Genomic DNA, 23,339 nt, shown 5'->3' with positions numbered 1-23,339 from the left:
CACTACATCTTCTCGCCTCCCAAGGAAGATAAGACCTGGCAATCGTTTGCAGTGGCATCGCATGAAAATGGATGACTTTCTGGAAGCACATGGGGCTCCTGATAAGGCTGTAAGATGACATATGTCTAGCACATTAATATCAGTCATACAGTCCTTTCTTACAAAATGGCCACACTTGGCAGTTCCGTTTGCAAGGCACTGGGGAGAAATGTGACTAAATTTCAAGCACGTGTGGATTGTGATTTATCATAACAATGGGCGCACATCTCTGCAGTGAGCTCCACCAGCTCAACATGAAGTCCTTTCTGCCTCCCCTCTTCCTTCAAAACTCTGGCAACCTGCTTTTCTGTCTCACACTATGTCAGATGGTGGGTTGTGTGCCTGTCTGTCTATGCATCCCACTGACGAGAACACTGAACCCTAGACAGGGGAGAGTTGCCACGCACGAAATACCCCTGGCAGAGCTGTGTACGTTTTTCACTGAGATGAATAATCAAGGCACGTCCATTTTGCACCAGTGAATGGATTAAAAAAATGTGTGCCCGTGTTTTACATTAAGATTTTGAAACCTGAAAAATATTCAAAAAGTGATTTTGCATGATGTTTGTTGTTTAAGCAATTAGAACCTGAACAATTGCGTCTTTCTTCACAGTTAAAATGCGAATGATGGATCGAAGCATGAAAATTGGGAGTGTTAGATTTTTTATTTTATGGCCTCTGCAAAAATTGTACAAAAGCAGTTACGGTTACTGAGTGTTACTCGTTGATCTGGATTCCTTTGTCAAACAATAGTGCACGTTCAGATGGTTTGTAAACTGTGGCACAACGGATTTTTTTTTCATTTTCCCCTGATCCATAGATTTGTGCAATTTGCCCTGGAGCAAAGTTTATTTGCTCCGGGCCCGATTCACAGAACTAACTTCAGACAAAATCCTAAACTTACTACCATTTTGATATTCACAGAAGGCACTTACTCATCTCGGTATTCACAGAAGTTAGAAGTCCTAACTTTAGGACTCCTAAATGCCTTCCTCGAATACCGACAATCTTAAAGTTAGGATTTTTCTTGGTTTAGGAGTAGTAAAGTTAGGACTCCTAACTTTAGGACTCCTAAATGTCTTCTGTGAACACCGAAAGTCTTAAAGTTAGGATTTTTCTCAGTTTAGGAGTAGTAAAGTTAGGACTCCTAACTTTAGGACTCCTAAATGCCTTCTGTGACTACCGAAAGTCTTAAAGTTAGGATTTTTCTCAGTTTAGGACTCCTAAATACCTTCTGTGAATACTGAAAGTCTTAAAGTTAGGATTTTTCTCAGTTTAGGAGTCCTAAAGTTAGAAGTCCTAACTTTACTTCTCTTAAACTGATTAAAATCCTAACTTTAAGACTTTCGGTATTCACAGGTAGTAAGTTTAGGATTTTGTCTTAAGTTAGTTCTGTGAATCTGGCCCTCCGTTCCTTGTTATGAAAGCAGCAAAAGTGGTGCCAAACGGAGCTACTCGCCTTTTGACACCATTTCAAAGGTTGCCCCTACTAGATTTGGCAGCTTACTCACTGTGCCCGCTCTTAGAAGGCAGGCAAGACTACCTGCAGCTCAGGAGCGCCTAAGCCGCAACTTTGGGCAATTTAAATTCCGATTGCTAGCTCATGTGAGATGCTTTGTGGGTATGCATATAATAAAGGAAGCAGGGCACAAGTCCTATAACAAGCATTTGCAATGCAATAGGTCTCGAATTAGGAAAGTTTGAGCTATTGGTATTGTAAATTATACATTTTTTTCAATGTCTTGGTTTTGAAAATTGCTAAATTAATAGCTTTGTCATTTATAATGCCAATAGTTTTAACTTTCGCAAATGTGACACCTATAGCAATTGTAATGCAATATGTGTTGTATTTACGTGACTTAGATGTATTGTTATTACAAATAACAATGGCCTTTAATTTTTTTGAATAATTAATAATCAAATAAAAGCTATTGTAATTTATAATGGCAATAGCTTAATTTTTTGTAAATAACTTTTGTGAAGATTATGTTCAGTGTATTTGATTGTGACGAAAATCCAAGAACAGAAGCGAAATATTAACATCTTTTTGTGACATTTGTAATAAAGCTTGAAACATTGAAAGAACATATTTGAACTAGTTGTTGAATGGTTGCACAGATTGATGCTGTGGTGGCGCTGAGTGATGTTGTGGTGGCGACGAGTGATGCTGTGGCTTTCAGTGATGCTGTGGTAGCGCATAGAGATGTTGTGGTGCCCCTGAGTCATGCTGTGGTGGTGCTGAGTGATACTGTGGTGATGCAATAGATAGAGTGAATGCGATAGATAGAGTGAGGGCGATAGATAGAGGGAGGGTGATAGATAGATAGAGGGAAGGTGATCGATAGAAAGAGGGAGGGTGATAGATAGAGGGAAGGCGATAGATAGAGGGAGGGCGATAGATAGAGTGAGGGCGATAGATAGATAGAGTGAGGACGATAGATAGATAGAGTGAGTGAGGGCAATAGATAGATAGATAGATAGATAGATAGATAGATAGATAGATAGATAGATAGATAGATAGATAGATAGAGTGAGGGCGATAGATAGATAGACAGATAGATAGAGTGAGGCGATCAATAAATAGAGTGATGGAAATAGATAGAGTGAGTGCGATAGATAGACAGATAGAGTGAGAGTGATAGATAGCTAGATAGAGTGAGGGCAATAAGTAGATAGAGGGCGATAGATAGATAGATAAAGGGCGATAGACAGATAGAGTGAGGGTGACAGATAGATGGAGTGAGGGTGACAGATAGATAGAGTGAGGGCGACAGATAGAGTGAGGGCGACAGATAGAGTGAGGGCGATAGATAGAGTGAGGGCAATAGATAGATAGAATGAGGTGGCCTTGTGGTGGACGTGGTGGTGGCTGTGATGGTGGTGGTGGACGTGGTGGTGGTGGATGTGGTGGTGGTGGAGGTGGGTGTGGTGGTGGTGGTGGACGTGGTGGTGGTGGACGTGGTGGACGTGGTGGTGGTGGTGGACATGGTGGTGGTGGACATGGTGGTGGTGAACGTAGTGGGGGTGGATGTGGTGGATGTGATGGATGTGGTGGTGGTGGAGGTGGTGGTTGTGGATGTGGTGGTGGAGGTGGTGGTGGGTATGGTGGTGGATGTGGTGGTGTTGGTGTTGGACATGGTGGTGGTGGTGGACATGGTGGACATGGTGGTGGACGCAGTGGTGGTGGTGGTGGTGATGGACATGGCGGTGGTGGACGTGGTAGTGGTGGTCATGGTGGTGGTGGACGTGGTGGTGGTGAACATAGTGTTGGTGGATGTGGTGGATGTGGTGGATGTGATGGATGTCTTGGTGGATGTGGTGGTGGAGGTGGTGGTTGTGGATGTGGTGGTGGAGGTGATGGTGGGTGTGGTGGTGGATGTGGTGGGGTTGGTGGTGGACATGGTGGTGGTGGTGGACGTGGTGGATGCGGTGATGGTGGACGCGGTGGTGGTGGATGTGGTGGTGGTGGACATGGTGGTGGTGGATGTGGTAGTGGTGGACATGGCGGTGGTGGTGGTGGATGTTGTGGTGGTGGATGTGGTGGTAGTGGACGTGGTGGTGGTGGTGGACGTGGTGGTGGATGTAGTGGTGGTGGATGTATTGGTGGATGTGGTGGTGGACGTCGTGGTGGTAGTGGATGTGGTGGTGATGGACGTGGTAGTGGCATCGTGGAAGACGTGGTGGTGGCCATGGTGGTGGTGGTGGACATGGTGGTGGTGGATGTGGTGGACCTGGTGGTGGTGGACATGGTGGTGGTGGTAGTGGTCGGGAAGTGGCGGTGGTGAACGTGGTGGTGGTGGGTGTGGTGGTGGACGTGGTGGTGGTGGATGTGGTAGTGGTGGATGTGGTGGTGGTGGTGGACATGGTGGTGGTGGACGTGGTGGTGGACGTGGCAGTGGTGGACGTGGCAGTGGTGGACGTGGCAGTGGTGGATGTGGTGGTGGTAGATGTGATGGTGGTGGATGTGGTGGTGGTGGATGTGGTGGTGGTGGATGTGGTAGTGGCATTGTGGTGGACGTGTTGATGTCCATGGTGGTGGTGGTGGACGTGGTGGTGGATGTGGTGGACATGGTGGTGGTGGACGTGGTGGTGGCGGTAGTGGTGGGGGAGGATGTGGTAGTGGTGGACGTGGTGGTGGTGGAAGTGGTGGTGGACGTGGTGGTGGTGGACGTGGTGGTGGACATGGCGGTGGTGGATGTGACAGTGTTGGATGTGGTGGTGGTGGATGTGATGGTGGTGGATGTGGTGGTGGTGGATGTGGTGGTGGTGGACATGGTGGTGGTGGGTGTGGTGGTGGTGGACGTGGTGGTGGTGGTGGATGTGGTGGACATGTTGGTGGACATGATGGTGGACATGGTAGTGGTGGATGTGGTGGTGATGGACGTGGTGGTGAAGGACGTGATGGTGATGTACCTGGTGGTGGTAGTGGACATGGTGGTGGTGGACGTGGTGGTGGATATGGCAGACGTGGTGGTTGTGGATGTGGTGGTGGTGGATGTGGTGGTGGTGGTAGTTGTGGTGGATGTGGTGGTGGTGGATGTGGTGGACATGGTGGTGGATGTAGTGGTGGTGGACGTGGTGGTGGTGGGTGTGGTGGTGGTGGACGTGGTGGTTGTGGACATAGTGGTTGTGGACGTGGTGGTGGACATGGTGGTGGACATGGTGGTGGTGGACGTGGTGGTGGTGGACGTGGTAGAGGCCTCATGGTGGACATGGTGGTGGCCGTGGTGGTGGACGTGGTGGTGGTCGATGTGTTGGTGGTGGAGGTGGGTGTGGGTGTGGTGGTGGTGGACGTGGTGGTGGACATGGTGGGGGTGGACGTATTGGTGTTAGGGAATGTGTCCAGTGGCCCGGTGATTTAGCAGTCTGTTAAAAGAAAATATTAAGTGCTCACGCATCAGCATCTTCACGATAGGGCAGAGGCCCAACCTTTGAGTGCCGTCACTTCCTGAAGAACCGCTCCCCATATTATATGCAAAAACAACAGTTGATGGTGGTGGTGGACGTGGCGGTGGTGGACGTGACAGTGGTGGATGTTGTGGTAGTGGATGTGATGGTGGTGGATGTGGTGGTGGTGGATGTGGTGGTGGTGGACATGGTGGTGGTGGGTGTGGTGGACGTGGTGGTGGTGGATGTGGTGGTGGTGGACATGTTGGTGGACATGGTGGTGATGGACGTGGTGGTGAAGGACGTGATGGTGGTGTACCTGGTGGTGGTAGTGGACATGGTGGTGGTGGACGTGGTGGTGGATATGGCAGACGTGGTGTGGTGGATATGGTGGTGGACGTGGTGGTGGTGGTGGATGTGGTGGTGGTGGATGTGGTGGACATGGTGGTGGATGACGTAGTGGTGGTGGACATGGTGGTGGTGGATGTGGTGGTGGTGGTAGTGGTGGTGGATGTGGTGAAGGTGGGTGTGGTGGTCGTGGACGTAGTGTGGGTGGACATGGTGGTGGACGTAGTGGTGGTAGACGTGGTGGTGGTGGGTTTGGTGGTGGTGGACGTGGTGGTTGTGGACATGGTGGTTGTGGACGTGGTGGTGGACATGGTGGTGGACATGGTGGTGGTGGACGTGGTGGTGGTGGACGTGGTAGAGGCCTCACGGTGGACATGGTGGTGGCCGTGGTGGTGGACATGGTGGACATGGTGGTGGGCGTGGTGGTGGACGTGGTGGTGGTGGATGTGTTGGTGGTGGAGGTGGGTGTGGGTGTGGGTGTGGTGGTGGTGGACATGGTGGTGGACATGGTGGGGGTGGACGTATTGGTGTTAGGGAATGTGTCCAGTGGCCCGGTGATTTAGCAGCCTGTTAACAGAAAATATTAAGTGCTCATGCATCAGCATCTTCACGATAGGGCACAGGCCCAACCTTTGAGTGCAGTTACTTCCTGAAGAACCGCTCCCCATATTATATGCAAAAACAACAGTTGATGGACAGAATGCAGAACAATGTCATACATTCACCCCAGTACAATGATCTGGGCCTGAATCCATTGTTTTTTTTTGCTCACGATGCCATTCCATTTTGACCCCAGCCATATGCAAATCAGTCTTGACTCTGTGCCCCATGGGAACAGTCCAGCCCGAACTGCCAAGCCAGGTCCTCCCTGGACTGGAAACAAGCATCGTAGGACCGGTTTCGGGCTTTCAGCCCTCATCAGCCCCAATAGCTTGACTCCAGTGGCATGGAGAGCACGGGACTCACGTCTGAGCACACCCGTCCCACTCGGGTGAAAGGGCTTGCGTCAGTCCTACGCCTGCTGTGAGGCAGGTGTAAGAAATTGACGCATTTGCATCCTAGCAGTGGCGTAGTGAAATCTTATAGATTTCACTGCGTCACTTCTATGACCTTTTCTTGCGTCAGAACGCCCCCCCCTGCATACATTATACCTGGCGCAGGTATAATGTAGTGCAGGGGTTTACAAAGCGACGCATCTACCTAGATGCGTTACTTTTTAAATATGGTGCAACAGGCCACATTTTTTACCCTGCTGGTGTGTCACAAAAAGTGACGCACCGGCGGCATAAAAGTGACGCACGGCTTCATAAATGAGGCACTTCGTTATTAGGACTGCTATCAATCCACGTTGCTCTCTCTTTCCACTGCCAATTAAGTGCCCCTCATTCCTGCTTCTCAGAAAATGTATTTTGTTGACAAGATATGCCAGCGTGATTGTTGGGAAATCTGAAACTCAAGCTCCGCCCAACTCACTGGCCAAACTATGCCTACGTATTGGAGACTCACATTGTGGGGGCACTTCATTTTGCATTAGGCCTCTGGCTAGAGCTTCCCTGTGTGGGTGGTAGATACATGCGGCAGTTCCTCCTAGGAGCCTGCAGAGGGACCTTTCCACATAGAGGCAGAGTCAGCAGTGGCTGAGCGGTACATTAAATGATGATGTGCACACTTCCATGTTGTGTGTGCCCCACCCCATTTCCAACAGCACCCTAACCCCACCCAGGCGTGTGACTTCATTCCCCTTCTCCTGCTCCATCAGACAATGCACCTACGTTTCCCCTTAAATTATTCAGAGGGCAACAATTTATGGCACTTAAAAGGCCGCAGTTTATTATTTCAAAACATTTCACAATTTACTGGTTGGTCATTTGAAAAGCCAGGCTTTCTTATACATCACATTTGTCAGTAACATTGTCCCTTTTTGTTTTCGCTTCCATTTCTGGCTGACAGCATGTTGTGTATCCAATGCACGAGTCAGCGCGAGTATATGCTCGCGCATTCATTCACTAAGACTCGTGCCAGTGTTTTCATTCAAATACATGTCTCGTGTTATGTTATTACTAACGGTGGGCGGCCAGCTACGCTCCGTGCACGGAGTGTGCGTAGTGCCGCCTACTCCGCATTTTGCGGAGCTGGCGGAGCCAGGCGGCACTACGCACGCTCCGCAGACGGAGCGTAGCTGGCCGCCACCCGCCTCCCTCCCGCCCTCCCTAAACACTTTGAAATAAAGGAATAAAATAATTTAAAAAGCACTTACCTTGCCGCCGCTGCCCGCCGCGTCCCCGGGGCTCACTATCTTCCGTCTTTCACGAGAAAATGCGCATGCGCGGCCGCCCGCGCATGCGCATTAGTAAAGAAGACGGAAGATAGCGAGCCCCGGGGACGCGGCGGGCAGCGGCGGCAAGGTAAGTGCTTTTTAAATTATTTTATTCCTTTATTTCAAAGTATTTAAGGAGGGCGGGAGGGAGGCGGGTGGCGGGGCTGGCGGCCAGTGGTGTTTGCGGAGTGGGGCTACGCGGAGTGCGGAGGTGGGCGTAGTTTCTCGCCCACTTCGCGTAGCTCCGCGAAGCCCCACTCCGCGAACTCCGCCCAGGGTTAGTTATTACTTGATTGTACATGCCTCGCTACCATGTACAGTTGGTTCTTGATGTATTCTATGCTTCAACTGTAATGTGGGTCAGTTACCGCTAACCTCTTGGAGATTGGAGTTGTATGCAGGGAATGCTTCTTAATGTACAAATAAACTTGTTTCTTCTACCAATTACCTGTGGATATTTACTCTACAATTTGGCGACGAGGGACGGAGCAACCTGCCGAGAAGCATTTCCTGTTCATATTTATGCAAATTTTACGCATTTTTCACTTCTTTCCGTTTGAACGTCGGAAAGTCACTGAATATTTTTATTGATTCCTGTACCTGCTACGGAAGCAAAGAACAGCTTTCCGACGTGAGGATTTCATCCGACGTGAGGAATTCTTCCCTTTTCTGCGTGTGGAGGTGCGCCTTTTCGTCTCTTGTTTTTGCTGGTGATTCATCTCATCAAAGCTTACGAGTTGGAAACGGTTGCTGCACTTCTTTTAATACGCGGCTTTCCATTGGTTATCCTCTGTTACTTGAAACTAAAGAGGTGACTTCGTTTCTTTTCCCGGCTGTGTCTAATTACAGTTTAAAAAACGGGGAAACTAATCAGAAAAGCGGAGTGAAAATTGGAAAGGCAGAAAAGCGGAATAGGAATTTAAGTACAGAAAAACTGCTGTATCTTCAAAGGAACACAAGAAAACGTCCTTATTCTTCAGGAATCGTTTGACTATTTCTTTTCTCTTCAACAACCAAGTACTTTATTCTCCTCTTTGTCACAGCTATTTTTTTTATTTTTGTTTATTTAATACGACTCTTGGTATTGATATTTAGTGTAAATTAACTTATTTAATTGCTTATTTTTATCATAATGTGTGCTCAAGGTTATACCCTTTCTCCACCACAAAGTTATTAGTCAGCTGGTAGTTCTCCTTGTATGCCTTGGATTGAATGGAAAGCTTATTTTTTAAATTATATTGAGACATTAGATGCAAATGGTAAAATGAGGGCTCCAGAAAAAAAAGGTATTTTCTTACACTGTCTGGGACCTGAAGGATTAAAAGCCTTCAATCAACTCCCTACATCACAAGCAAGTGGTGACATGAATGTTTTTGATAAGGCTGTATATGATTTTGATAAGTACTGCTCTCCCAAGGTATGCATAGGAATTTCTAGATTTAAGTTTTTTCAAAGAAAACAGCTAAGTGAAGAAACTGTAGATAATTTTGTCTCGTCTCGTAAAACCTTAGCTTTAGATTGTAAATTTGGTAATTTACAAGAAGATCTTATCAGAGATCAGGTAGTTATGCACTCTAGTAATGAAACCATACAGGAAAGACTATGGATAAATGGTGATGAAAACTTAGATTTTGTAGTATCCATTGTAAGAAAAGCTGAGCTTTCCTGTAGGAGTGCATTACAGGTTAAAGGCAAAGATGCTTCAATCAGTAAAGATGTTGTTGCAAAAATTAATCATAAGTATGATAGTAAAAATAAGGATTTCTCTAAAAAGAAACAAATATTTTCTCCCAAAGGAAATTCTGAAGATTCAAAAAGTAACCTTAAGTGTTTTAGATGCAACAGCAAATCACATTTGGCAAATAACAAAACTTGTCCAGGTTTAAAACAGAAATGTTCCAATTGTGGCTTAAAAGGACATTTCACTTCTGCTTGCAGAAGGGGTAAAGTTAACCAAAAAGTGAAATGTATTGAACTAAGTGAAAATAGTGATGATGAAGATTTCATAGATGATTCTAATAACTGTTCTTTTGTTCTGAACATAAAAGATTCTGTAGTCTTAAACGTAAATGACCATACTATTAAGAAGAAGCCATTATGTGATATGGTTATTGGAGGAGTAAAGATCAACATGTATGCGGATTCTGGATCACCTTACTCTATAGTGTGTGAATCGGTCTGGAGGAAATTATTTGTACCAAGACTAGGTAGTCATTTGGAAGAGAGTGATATCAATCCTGAGGGATATTCAGGTGGAAGGATAGATATTTTAGGGTTCAGAACCTTAGTTTTCAGGTTTAAGAACAGAAAGTGTATTGCAAAATTATATGTTTCAAAGAAGGGTCCTTCAGTGCTTAGCTGGTTTGACTTTGGTAAACTTGACATTGTGCTGGATCCTAATAGTCCCAATCCGGTGATGTTGATTGATGAGCAGAATGGCATATCTTCATTGATGTTAAAAAAAATTCCAAATGTTTTTTCAAAAGGCATTGGAAAGTTAACTAACTTTAAACATGAAATTCGCTTAAAAGATAATGCTTGTCCTAAAATACACAAAGCTCGAAATATCCCCTTTGCTGTCAGAGAGGAAGTTAAAAATGAATTAAATGCTTTGGTAGAAGGTGGCATAATAGATAGAATAGAATCATCTGAATGGGTTTCGCCCATAGTGGTTGCTAGACGGGCCAATGGCAAGGTGAGACTATGCATTGACCTTCGCCATCTCAACAATAATATTGTTGTAGACCAATTCCCTCTTCCTCGTATTTCTGAAATGCTGTCTGTTGTTGGGGGGTCAAATATTTTTTCAACCATCGACTTATCTACTGCCTACCATCAGATAGAGCTGAATGAGAAGAGCAAAGACCTAACTGCATTTATTACACCTTTTGGGTGCTTCAGATTCAACAGGATGCCTTTTGGTCTGGCGTCCGCGGCAGCAATTTTTCAGAGGGTTATGCAAGACATTTTAAAAGATTGTAAAAATGCTATCTGTTTTCAGGATGACATATTGGTATTCAATGATGATAAGGACAAGCACATTACTGCTTTGGAGGAAGTTTTGAATGCACTTAATGTACATGGCCTTACCATTAAGCATGAGAAATGTAAATTTGGTGTTCATTCTGTAAATTACTTAGGTCATGAACTGTGTGCAGAAGGTGTCAAACCAAAACCTTCACTTTTAGAAGCAATTAAGTCGGCTCCTCATCCTCAATCTAAAGACGATGTAAGATCCTTTTTAGGTTTAGTCGAGTTCTACGCCAGGCATGTGCCTGATTTTTCGTGCAGAACATATAATATCAGGCAGTTAATTCAAAATAGAGTTGTTTTTGAATGGACAAGTGAATGTGAGAAGGAGTTCTGTGATGTGAAGAATGCTATCTGCTCAGCAAGTGCGCTCTCTTGTTTTGACCCTTCTCTGCAAAACATTATTACCACTGATGCTAGCGCAAAAGGACTGGGTGCGGTGTTTACTCAAAAGAATAAGGAAGGAAAAGAAGTTATTATTGCGCATGCTTCCAGGGCTCTTACCCCTGCTGAGGAAAAGTATTCCACAATAGAAAGGGAGACGTTAGCGTGCATTTGGGCTTTGGAACATTTCAGAGTGTTTGTCTGGGGTAAGGAATGTACACTGAGGAGTGATCACAAACCTTTGGTACGGCTTCTCACTACAGAAGGGATGTTGAGAGCTTCAGCCCGTATTGCACGCATGTCCATGCGTTTACAAGACTTTATTTATAATATACAATATTTACCTGGCAGAGAAAATGTTTCTGCTGATTTTTTATCTTATCTAGGATGCCTTTACCAATTCAGGAGGATTTACACAATGAATGGGACAATTTCCAGATTGCCATGATTCATGATGAGGGTCCCATTTCTATTGATCAAACTCTGTGGAGAGAGAAATTTGAAGATGATGAAATTTTAAAGAATGTTGCCAATTATATCACTAGTACTTGGCCTGACAAAAAGTGTTTGAATTCAGAGTTGAAAAGCTTCTGGGAAGTGAGGTCAGAACTTTCATGTTGTGAGAACATCATCAAAAGAGGTGAACGTATTGTTCCACCAGTGGGTGCGAGGAAAGTTATAGTTTTGCAGGGTCATGAAGGTCATAGTGGCATGGTTAGGACCAAGCAACAAGTTAAGCATTTATTTTGGTGGCCAGGGATGGATATGTTTATTGAACGATTGGTTAGGAATTGTGTGGTATGTGCTAATTCAGATAAGTCTTTAGTTACTCTAAAACCCAATATGGGTGCACATACTATTCCCAACAATCCTTGGGAGACCATCGCTATAGATATCATGGGTCCCATTGGTTGCGAATCTAAGTATGTCATTGCAGCCATTGACATTTTTTCAAAATGGCCAATTATCAAGATTGTTCAAAAAATAGATACTGATTCAGTTTTATGTTTTCTTGATAAAGTTTTTATTGAAGAAGGTCTACCGGTAAGAATTATATCTGACAATGGTGTACAATTCAATTCAAAAAAAGCAAATGATTATTTTTCAAGACTTGGGATTGCCCATTCCACTACTTCTTTATACAATCCTAGTGGAAATGGAGTAATAGAGAGATTCAATAGGGTTCCGAAGGGCGCTATACAGTTTACTAGTAATGATGACAAAAAATGGGAAGTTGAAATTTTTAAGAAGGTGTGGATGTACAGAACAACCATGAATTCAATGACTGGGTATTCTCCTTTTGAGATCATGAGGGGAAGAATTCCTAGGACAAAAGTGAATCCCTCGTGGTTGGTGAAATCTACTTCTTCAAGTGTGGATCTGAGCAAAGTTAGAGAAAATCTTATTCGCACTCATTGTTCTAATAAAAAGTACTTTGATGAGAAATGTGGTTCAAAAAAGGATCCGAGTGTGGAAGTTGGTATGATGGTGAAGGTTAAAAAACCATGGAAGGTCAAGAAAGGTGAAAGTTTATTTATGGGTCCTTTTGAAGTTTTAGAGGTATTAAAAAACTCTGTGAGGTTATCTAACAATAAAGTTTGGAATCTCAAAAGAATTGCTATTCTCAAAGCTGACAAGGATGTTTATTGTAAGGAACCTATTCCTGAACATCCTGATTTTTCTTACTTGGATGAGGATTCAGGTGAGGGTGTAGTTTGTGAAGACACAGCTGCTATACCTTGCTGTTCTAGTAGTTGCTATGCCAATCAAAATACTACATCTCCAGTACCTTGTTGTTCAAGTAGTAGTATCAACAGTCAAGATGTTGCTATTCAACATGGTGTTTCTTTACCTAAAAGAATTTCTAAGAAACCTAAGTGGTTGTCAGATTTTGTTGCTTACATGACAGGGAAGATGTAATTTTCAGCTTTTTTTTTTGTTTGCGTTTTTTTTGCTTTCATAAGGAGGGAAGGTGTGTTGTGTATCCAATGCACGAGTCAGCGCGAGTATATGCTCGCGCATTCATTCACTAAGACTCGTGCCAGTGTTTTCATTCAAATACATGTCTCGTGTTATGTTATTACTTGATTGTACATGCCTCGCTACCATGTACAGTTGGTTCTTGATTTATTCTATGCTTCAACTGTAATGTGGGTCAGTTACCGCTAACCTCTTGGAGATTGGAGTTGTATGCAGGGAATGCTTCTTAATATACAAATAAACTTGTTTCTTCTACCAATTACCTGTGGATATTTACTCTACACAGCACAAACCTTGCGCGGTGGCACCTTCTGCAGGTATCTTAGTGTTTGAGGTTCTGGGTTTCCCTTGCTACCGACATTGTGGGTAGCATTCAGAAATGGCACGAGCTACAAGTGCTGTTCTGCTTGCCCTAGACCCTTGCTAATCACTTGCCTGCTCACCGTGCCCCTGCCATGTGGCATCCCAAGGACACTGTCTGCAGCCCTGATATTGCAGCTGTCTTTGTGTGCTGTCGCCTGTTCCCCCCATGTCCCTGCGGTGGGTCATCCCAAGGATACTGTTTGAGCAGCTTTTCTATCTTCGTTACTCTTTTCCTTGGGTAACTTTCTGTGCTGCCTCTGCCATGCTTCTAGTGGTTTCCCAATCAATGGCAGCTCCCTCTTTTTTTGCTCGCTCACGAGAAACCAAGCTGCTTCAGAACTCTGACTATATTCAGTAGGAACATATCCATGCCCATCCCAGCTAAGTGTACCCCATCTTCTGCGTGGTAACCTAGTGACCTAAGGTTGATCGGCCCATGCTTCACGAACCTCCACCCATTGGCCCTGCATATTTTTGCCATGGTAAGGTTCAACTTATGCCTAGATTTGTCCACAGTCCGTTGGTCGATAGCCCTTCTCCATACCTGTCGAGCTATTAACTCTGAATATATGTTTTCTGCTAGACGGACCATCCTGGCCAGTGCCGCCAGCCGTGGTGACATTGCCCCCAGAAGCTCCCTCATTCCAGAAGCTCCCTCATTCCAATGCTTGCCAGGTCATTCCCTCCATTTTTTAAAATTTTTTTTTACTTAATGCGATTTTCTATAGCGCGAACATTACCCGAAGGTGTCAGAGTGCTTTACAAAAGAACCAGTTGCAATACATAAGGACCTAGGATTATATGAGTTACATAAAAGATACAAACAGGAAAAAAATGCAAATGTACAAATTGTAAAGTCACACAGGGAAGAGATACAAATAGAAAAAATGCAAATGTACAAGTTATAAAGTCACTCAAGAAAGAGATACAAATGGATAAACTCTAGGAATCACATATGAATGGTAGTGAGTACAAAGGTCTACTACATATACTAGTGGTTAGAGTTATCTCTACATACATATATATACAAATAGTAGACTTTCTCAGGATTCCATTTTACCAGCGATTCGTACAAGTATATATCTCATATTTACAGAGTGAAAAGAGAAATAAAAATAAAAAAAATAAATTAAATTAAAATAAAAAGGGGTAGAGAGCGGTATGTGAGGGAGAAGAGTTGGAGGCTGAGATTGGTGAGAGGAGAGAGGGGGATCTGAGGGGGAGAAAGAGGTAAGGCAGTCCAACGTAAGAGAAATGTCTGAAGTTCAGCAGGATGGAATCCAAGGAACCAAAGGAAAGGACAAGAATTCACAAAATGGCGGACCCGGGTCGTGGGCATCGATGGAAACCATCTCAACATGGCAAGGTGCACCCAGGCAAGAGCGACAACAGGAGAGGGTCCCAAAATGGCGGGGCGCACACAAGTTCCAGTCCAAAAGTTACGAGGGCCAAGTCAAAAGAAAACTAGGGAGCCGACCCAACAGAGGAAGAACAAGAGGGGAAAGGAGCCAGACAGTGAAAAGGAGGAGCATCTTGAGTATTTGCACCTCCTTTCACCACTGCTCACACCGCATCCGCACCGCACTGCACCGCATCCGGCAGCCCTCTTCGCCACATTGCCCATTGCATTGCTGGGAGCAGTTGGTCCCACTCATGCCCGATTTCCCAAGCCATGTCACCTCTGTGTTCTTCAGCCATATCCCTTTAAAGTATTTGCGTGCTGCCACCCACCGTTGCGCTCATGCGATGTAAGAATGCACCATGATCCACACCTCACACCGACCCCCTAGCGACAGGCTGGAAGATAAACAAAACTCAGATACCCGCCGGCCGTATATACCCTTCGTAAACGCCCAAGGACCCCCAACCCAATTTCTTAATTCGCCTAGCACTTAACCCCAAGTGGGCCACAGTGATTGCTGCCCCTATGCGGAATAAGTGTGACCTGAAATCCCAGGGCAGGAAGCCCGCACTTTCCAGGCCTTTCCTCAGTATCGCTGTGAATTGAAACTGGCTGAGGCATGTTTCATCCTTGTGTAAGAATAGCGGTCTATAGGGGTGCACTCCCTGTCTCATGTACTCCTGCATACTCCTGCATGAGGCGCACTCCTCAACGCATTTGATCCATGTGTGCTTCCCTTTGCCATCCTGATCTGTCTTTGACCATCCAATGTACCTGTCTCCCATATGTAGATCCCCTGTGTACCCAAAGATGACCCCGAGGTCCCTTTGACTTGAGCCACCAGTTCGCTGATTCTGTAGGCTCCGAAGAAGGCTATGGTAAAAGCTGCCCTGAACAGCGCTCTCTCCTGGTGTGGTGTACATAGCTCTGCTAACGTACCCAGCACTGCCCTCAACACCCTAAAGACAATGGGCTTCCAGCTGTCTTTCCCTTCTGGCCTGCAACCTCCTCCAGCCTTTCAAAGAGGCATAGGACACCGAGCAGCTAGTCAGTTCTAGGCTATCATTTATTGCTTCCCCTTGCGGGTGTGACAAGTGGTGTAAGAGGCAGTATTTCCCCATCTCCTTCTTCGGTACTACCCCCAATGGGGATACTATGAAATTCTCTAAAGGCGGGTTCGCTGTAAGGGCCTGCCACTCTCCCCAGTTGGACCCCCATCTTTACCTTCTGTGTGGCCACCCTGGGGTTGTCCCCAATGGATCTTAGATTTTGACTGAGGCATGGTACTAATGAGCCTTTGCAACGTATGGTAAAACCTGCCATGAAACCATCAGCCAGTAGTTGTCTGTCACTCCTTTTTGGGTCGTTTTTTCAGGAACTGTATGAGTGTCCTGACCACGATGGGGGTCGGTAATGTTACCCACTCCCCAACTACCCCTGCCCCCCAACCAGGTGACTGCACCAACCTTTTGCTAGTTTTTGGAGTTATTGTCCCTGTCAGCCTCTGTGCCTTTGGCCTGCTTGCAAGTATAGCAATGCGGGTGCCATCGCAGCTGCCTCAACTGTGTCTAAATATACAGGTGTGCCCCTATTTACACTCGTCCATGTCAGACTTCCAGCGAATATATGACGTAATTCCGCATACCATCAGTCCGCAAAAATAATCCCGCATGTACTATTAGGCCGCAAAATAAAAGAACGAAAACTTTTAGAACGAATATGCCTTTAGCAGGCATGCCTTTACAACGAAAAGGCATGCATGTTAAAGGTATACTCGTTGTAAAAGTTATAAAGGTAAGTAAAAGTACACTACCCGACCCTACACTACCCTACACTCTAATGTAATACCCAGCACGACCCCCCAACACTACCATAAAGCACTTTACTTCCCTACACAAACACTACAACAGTACCTTAATACACTACCCCCAGCATGACCCTAAACAAACACTACAATACTACACTAAGCCACTACACCCTCTAAACCCTAAAGCACTACCCCCAGCATGACCCTACACTAAGACACTACCCAAACCCTAAACCACTACACCCCAGCATGACCCTATACTACACAAACACTACAACACTACCCTAAACCCTAAACCACTACACCCCAGCAAGACCCTACACTACACAAACACTACAACACTACCCAAAACCCTAAAACACTACACCCCAGCATGACCCTACACTACGCAAACACTACAACACTACCCTAAACCCTAAAACACTACCCCCAGCATGACCCTACACTACGCAAACACTACAACACTACCCTAAACCCTAAAACAGTACCCCCAGCATGACCCTACACTACGCAAACACTACAACACTACCCTAAACCCTAGAACACTACCCCCAGCATGACCCTACACTACGCAAACACTACAACACTACCCCCAGCATGACCCTACACTACACAAACACTACCCTAAACCCTAAAACACTACCCCCAGCATGACCCTACACTACGCAAACACTACAACACTACCCTAAACCCTAAAACACTACCCCCAGCATGACCCTACACTACACAAACACTACAACACTACCCTAAACCCTAAAACACTACCCCCAGCATGACCCTACACTACGCAAACACTACAACACTACCCTAAACCCTAAAACACTACCCCCAGCATGACCTTACACTACGCAAACACTAAAACACTACTCTAAACCCTAACACACTACCACCAGCATAACCCTACACTACGCAAACACTACAACACTACCCTAAACCCTAAAACACTACCCCCAGCATGACCCTACACTACACAAACACTACAACACTACCCTAAACCCTAAAACACTACCCCCAGCATGACCCTACACTACGCAAACACTACAACACAACCCTAAACCCTATAAACTTCCCCCAGCACGACCCTACACTAAACAACCACCACAACTCTACACTACACTAACACAACACTACACTACACAACACTACACTACACAATCACTAACCCACGAAAAAATTTACCCAAACCCACTTACCTCTCTCGTCATCGTGGTTTTCACAAAGCAAATGCATTTACCATACATGCCTTTAAAACGAAATTCGTTGTAAAGGCATGCGTGATAAATGCACATGCGTTTTGAAAAAATGCGGGATAATGGTATGCGAGGTCAATGACCTCGCGGGATAATGGTATGCGGACTGAAAGTCCGCGGGATAAAAAATGCGGGATAATGGCTGCAAACCGACCCTCATATCTACCTTTGAACCCTGAGGGACGGAAATTGTGATTGTGTGCTCCTACCTCTTCCCTGGTGGCCACCATATGACTTGTTAATCCTTCTATGTCCTGGTGGTCCCATTCTATGATCGGCCACGTCTGCATCTTCTCCCGGAAACCCTTGTCATAGTGAAGTCATGCTTCCCCATGATATTTCTGCTGTGCCTCATGCACCTTTTGCTCATGCAGGAACAGTGCAGCAGCATTCTGTGGGAATTTTTCCACAAACATGAATGCTAGGGTCCTCAAGGCCCACAGCCAGTTCTCTAGGGGCCTCTCTATCCTGGGCTTGCTCCTGTCCCTCCTATCCTCTTCTTTTTTGTGATGCGTTGTTAGGTCCAACCCTGCTTGCTGCACATCTTGTAAGAGGAAAATATCAATGCACTTCCATATCCCTACTTTTATTGCAGGTGGTATGAGGCTGGCTAAGCCTATTACACATGCTGTGATTGGTGGGTCCCCTGGTGACGGGTGAATCTACTCATTAGTAGGCTTGGCGCCAGCCCCCAACCCCCCCCCCCCCTCTACTCCGGCTTTGCCCGGCTCAGACCCCTCAACTCTGCTGGTCCACTTGCGAGGCCTTCACTCTCTCCTTTATCTGTGATGCCCCCACCCCCTTGTCACTCCCGCTCACCCCCACTGGGCTCACCTCATTTGCTCACTGTCTTTGCGGTGCCTGACCAGATCCATCCTTGTTTGCCCTGGGGCCTATGTTTACCAGGGGTAGCCTGCGCCCATCTGAGTGTTTGGCCCAGCCCACGCCCACCATGGCATAAATGTTGGGAGGTGTGTGCCATGCTGTTGAAAAGGGAATTGTCCCCATGCCTCTTCTTGGAACCCATTCCCCCTTTGATTGTCACCTTGGCTCACCTGCCAGGAGTAAGGAAATCCCTGTGGCCCCTGTGCTGTGGAGTTCATGACCCCCATTTGGGTCCCGTAGTTGGCAATACTCCCTGATCCCACCCCTAGCTTAGCGCTTGTTGCTTACCATTCTCCGCTGCTGTGTCTGCTGTGCTATCTCTCTACCTTAGGCCCACCGGTATGGCTACAGGCCCTCTGTGTGAGTCAGCGCTGCCGTATTCCTCTGGCTCACTGCTGTCCTCTTCCTCAGGCAGCAGTATTGACGTCAAGACCCTGGTGTGCCTAGCCTGTCTCCCCGTCGCAGGCATTGCCTTGGCCCCCTTGGCTGTAGCAGGTGCCTGGTGTGCCTTTGCCTTTGTTCCTCAGGAACCAATGCCCAGTTCTGGTCAAATCACTTAATCTCACTGTGCCTAAACTTTACATGTGAGAGATGCTAGGGAAAATGTGTGTAATTCAAATATATAATCACCCACTTGAGATCACTTTCCATAATGTATAGTGCTCCGGTCTAGCCAGCTAGGTCTGTGCAATATAAATGTCAACAAATACCTGTTTTACATTTGTGAACAGGTTTTCCACTTATTCCGCTTTGTGAATGGCTCTACCATTTGAGCTCTTGGTGTCCCATCCTCATTTTGTGACCGGCATATATAAGCGCCCCATAATTTTATTAATTCCAGTTCACGCTCCACATCATTAATGGGATTCATTTAAGTCTGCTTCTGTGTCTGTGGGAGAACATTAATTTGCTCATTGGGAGATCCTCCCACAAAGATCTTGTTCCTTGGAAACATTTGTTTATTATGTGGCTTATGTTGCTTTTAGGAAGAAAAGACAACTTTCCAAAAAGGCTTCAGTGTTTTCATTTCTGTGTGTCAGACACAAAGACCAAACACAGGACTCACCTTGTACCATCTTTCAGATATCTGTTGCTCGCAGGTCTTGTGGACACTTTTGAAGCTCCAACGGTGCTAAATGTCTCAGAGGAAAGCACGAGCAAAGGCAATAGATATTGCTTTAAAGAAAAAACAGGCATGCATAAATGCTGTTTGATACGTTAGCACAAGAAAGGCAAACCTGTTGACTTTGCTAATGTGTCTTCTCATACTGGTGCTGAGGATGTCTCTACCCCCATGCGTGAAGTGATAGCCCCACCACCGTGCCTTGAACTACTACCCCCCCCCCCTCCCCGAAGTTTGTCTAGTTGCACCCATGGTTTCAAATATTTGTTTCCACCACACCTCAGAATTACAAAAAAATGTGCTTCCTTTGCACTAATTCTGATATATTCTCAAACATAAACACAGTCAATTTTTTTGTGTGGTAGAAAATAAATATTCTACACCCTCTCATCTTAACTGGATACTCAGCAGGATTGTCACACAGATTCTCTCACTTTGAAGTCAGGGAAAGAAAAGAATCACCAAGGTCCCTCGGAAGAGAGAGCTTGACATTTGACCTATGCCTTTGAATGCACAGCAATATGACAAGATAAGAACACGATTTAAAGGCCTGTTTACAAAAAACGAGTTTGTGGAAGAATATAGTAAACAAGGTGGGAGGGAGAAACTTAAGCTGAATAGCCTAAAGGAAATAAAGCCAGCAAATAGAAAACCAGAAAAAGTAAGTTACAAACTACAAAACCAGTGGTAAACAACAGGCGGCATGCGTTCCTAGGTAGTTTTCTGAATATCCCCAAGATGTCTTTAGGAAACCAGACAGCTGTGCTGTCCACCTAATTAGATGTCCACCTAAACATCTGCAACATTAAGATGGAAATGCACAATTTTAGGGTGGAGGCAAAACATGAATTAGTTGAAATCAAAACTTTGGCAGCCTAGTTATCCAGCATTTAACATTCAGCAGTGCTCCATAAAAAAACGAAGTCCCAATGTCATTAATATTGTTTTTATTATTATTAAATACCAATGAAATACTGAATGACCACAGTCAAAGCAGATAGAAAATCAAACCACGACCTGACTTCTACCCCTGTCAAATGACACAGGCCTGCTCGCCGGGCCCAGTGAATTCCCTGCAGACTTCATCTTAAAAAAATGTTGTTTGCCCACTTAATCTGTGGATATTTTATTACTCACCTCGTATACTGGTGATATGAAGGAGGCATACATTCATTAAATGCAACGATCACGCAGACTGAAGTTTAAATGTTAATCGCTTTTTTTTAACTTCACATTATGTGATCCGTTAACATTAATATTTAATTTTATGCCATCAAAAGATTAATGCCGATGTTTATTTCTTTAAAAAGCCCGAGACGCTTCAGGGTAACACGCGGCTCAGCTGCACTTCAGAAAACAGAAGAGCGGAGATGCAGTCATGCTGGAATAATGCGAGCCCTCATTACCGCCGCCTCTCTCTCTCCAGCTCTTGCTCGCCATCTCCCTTCTCATTTCTGGCCTTCTTTCCCTCTCTACCTGCTTTTTGTGATATCTCTGCCTCTTTCTTCCTTTGGTTTCTCTTTTCCTCTTCCTATCTGTCTTTCATCTCTTTATTTCTCCACTGGCTGTCTCCCTCTCAACCTCTCTTTCCATCGCTCACTCTCTTCTGCCCCAGCCTCCCATTCTCGCTCCTTTTCCCAGGTCATCAATTTCCATGCGCCCTGCCTCTCGCAACTGCTCTCTCCCACACCCTCTACAACACCGTTCTCTGGGGCATATTATCAAGACAGGCGATACAATTATCGCCGCTTTAGCGGCAGAAAACTGCCGTTAAAACGGCGATAATGGGCTTGATAATATGCTCTATGGTATTCCAATTGAAACTCGGGTAGATGTCCTTCACATCTAACATGGGATTCAATTGGAATTCCATAGAGCATATTATCAAGCCCATTATCGCCGCTTTAGCAGCAGTTTTCTGCTGCTAAAGCGGCGATAATTGTATTGACTGTCTTGAAAATAATATGCCCCTCTATTTCCATACTCCATAAATAGTGCCCCCCCTCTTGTTACTGTTTCTTTATCACTTTGCCTCTTGCCTCTGCTTGTGTTTTAATTGCACCCATCTCTCTCCACTGTCATTTTTGTTTTCTCTCTACCTCTCCCTCTCTTGTGTTTCACATACACCCCCCCTCATATCCCATGTTCCCTTCATTTCTTTATTTTGTGCCGCTCTTCGCTTCCTCACACACCTCTTTCTGTTAACATTTCCAGAGCCAAGGATAGCTGTGGCACACATGGCTTTAATTAGAGTGGCATCAGGAGGCCACGGGGGGATCATGGCAGCCCACCCGGCTCTAAAAACATTCTGCGGTGCTACCCTGCAGCTGACTGCGACATTGCAAGTGGCCGAATGATCTGTCCGGCCCCGTGTATTACTCTTCTGTTCTGCTTATTTAATCGTTCTGAATTTTATCGTTTTATTCCAGTTCAGTAGCCAAAACTCACCTATTCCCTCTCTATGGGGCATATTATCAAGGACCGGTGTTAAAATTATCGCAGTTTTATCGTCAGGAAACTGCCGACAAAACAGCAATAATGGGCTTGATAATACGCCCTTGTTAGTTCCCATAGAAGCCCATGTTCTGGTGTTAACATGGGCTTCTACGTGAATTAACAAGGGCATATTATCAAGCCCATTATCACTGTTTTATCTGCAGTTTCCTGCTGATAAAACAGCGATAATGTTAACACCGGTCCTTGATAATATGCCCCTGTGTCTGAGCTATGGCTTCGACTGAGCTTCAATCCTCTCTCTCTCTCTCTTTCTCTCTCTCTCTTTCTCTCTCTCTTTCTCTCTCTCTCTCCCTCCCTCCCCCTCCTTCTCCCCCCTCCTGACACCTCTCCTCCCCTTCATTCCTAAATAAAAAAGCTCCAGGGGCCATAACAGGGACACTGATTAAACATTCTGCAGTGTAATTTATGCAGAAGCAAATTCCCGACAGGAATCCGGGTCTCTGGAAGCCTGTTGTGAAATAATTATCCTCAATGACATTGCAGGACAAATCTGCGATGATGCTGCTGCCATCGACCAGACATTTTCGCTTTCAGTCCCTCTGAAGCACCTCTTGCAGGGGAGCCAGGGCTGTCTTTGACACAGGCCGGTGCCTTTTTCACTCCCAGCATGCACGGACACTGGCACACTGGCACACTGACCCACTGACCCACACTGAAGTGTCTTCTCTGTCCAGCGCTCACTGGAGCCAAGCTCCACCCGGCAGAAGGGCTATTCTTGGGTTACTTGTGATCTGGTTCAGTGAGGACCTCGCGTGGCAGTTTGGGCTGGACTGTTCCTATTGGAGCAGGGTCAAGATTGATTTGCACATGACTGGGACTAAACTGAAGTGGCACTGTGGGCACAAAACACGAGTGGTTGAACTGCTACCCCAAGCAATTGCCAGTGGTTAGACAAATTGCAAGCAGTCCTTCTATCAAGGTTTTGTGTTTGCTGTCCAACACCTAACCCTGACACAAACATCATTGTGAACTACATGTTTTATGATGTATTGGCCCCAGGGTAAAGA

This window comes from Lissotriton vulgaris, chromosome 5, assembly GCF_964263255.1.
Source record: "Lissotriton vulgaris chromosome 5, aLisVul1.2, whole genome shotgun sequence".
Lineage (NCBI taxonomy): Eukaryota > Metazoa > Chordata > Amphibia > Caudata > Salamandridae > Lissotriton > Lissotriton vulgaris.
This window is presented reverse-complemented; position numbering follows the sequence as displayed.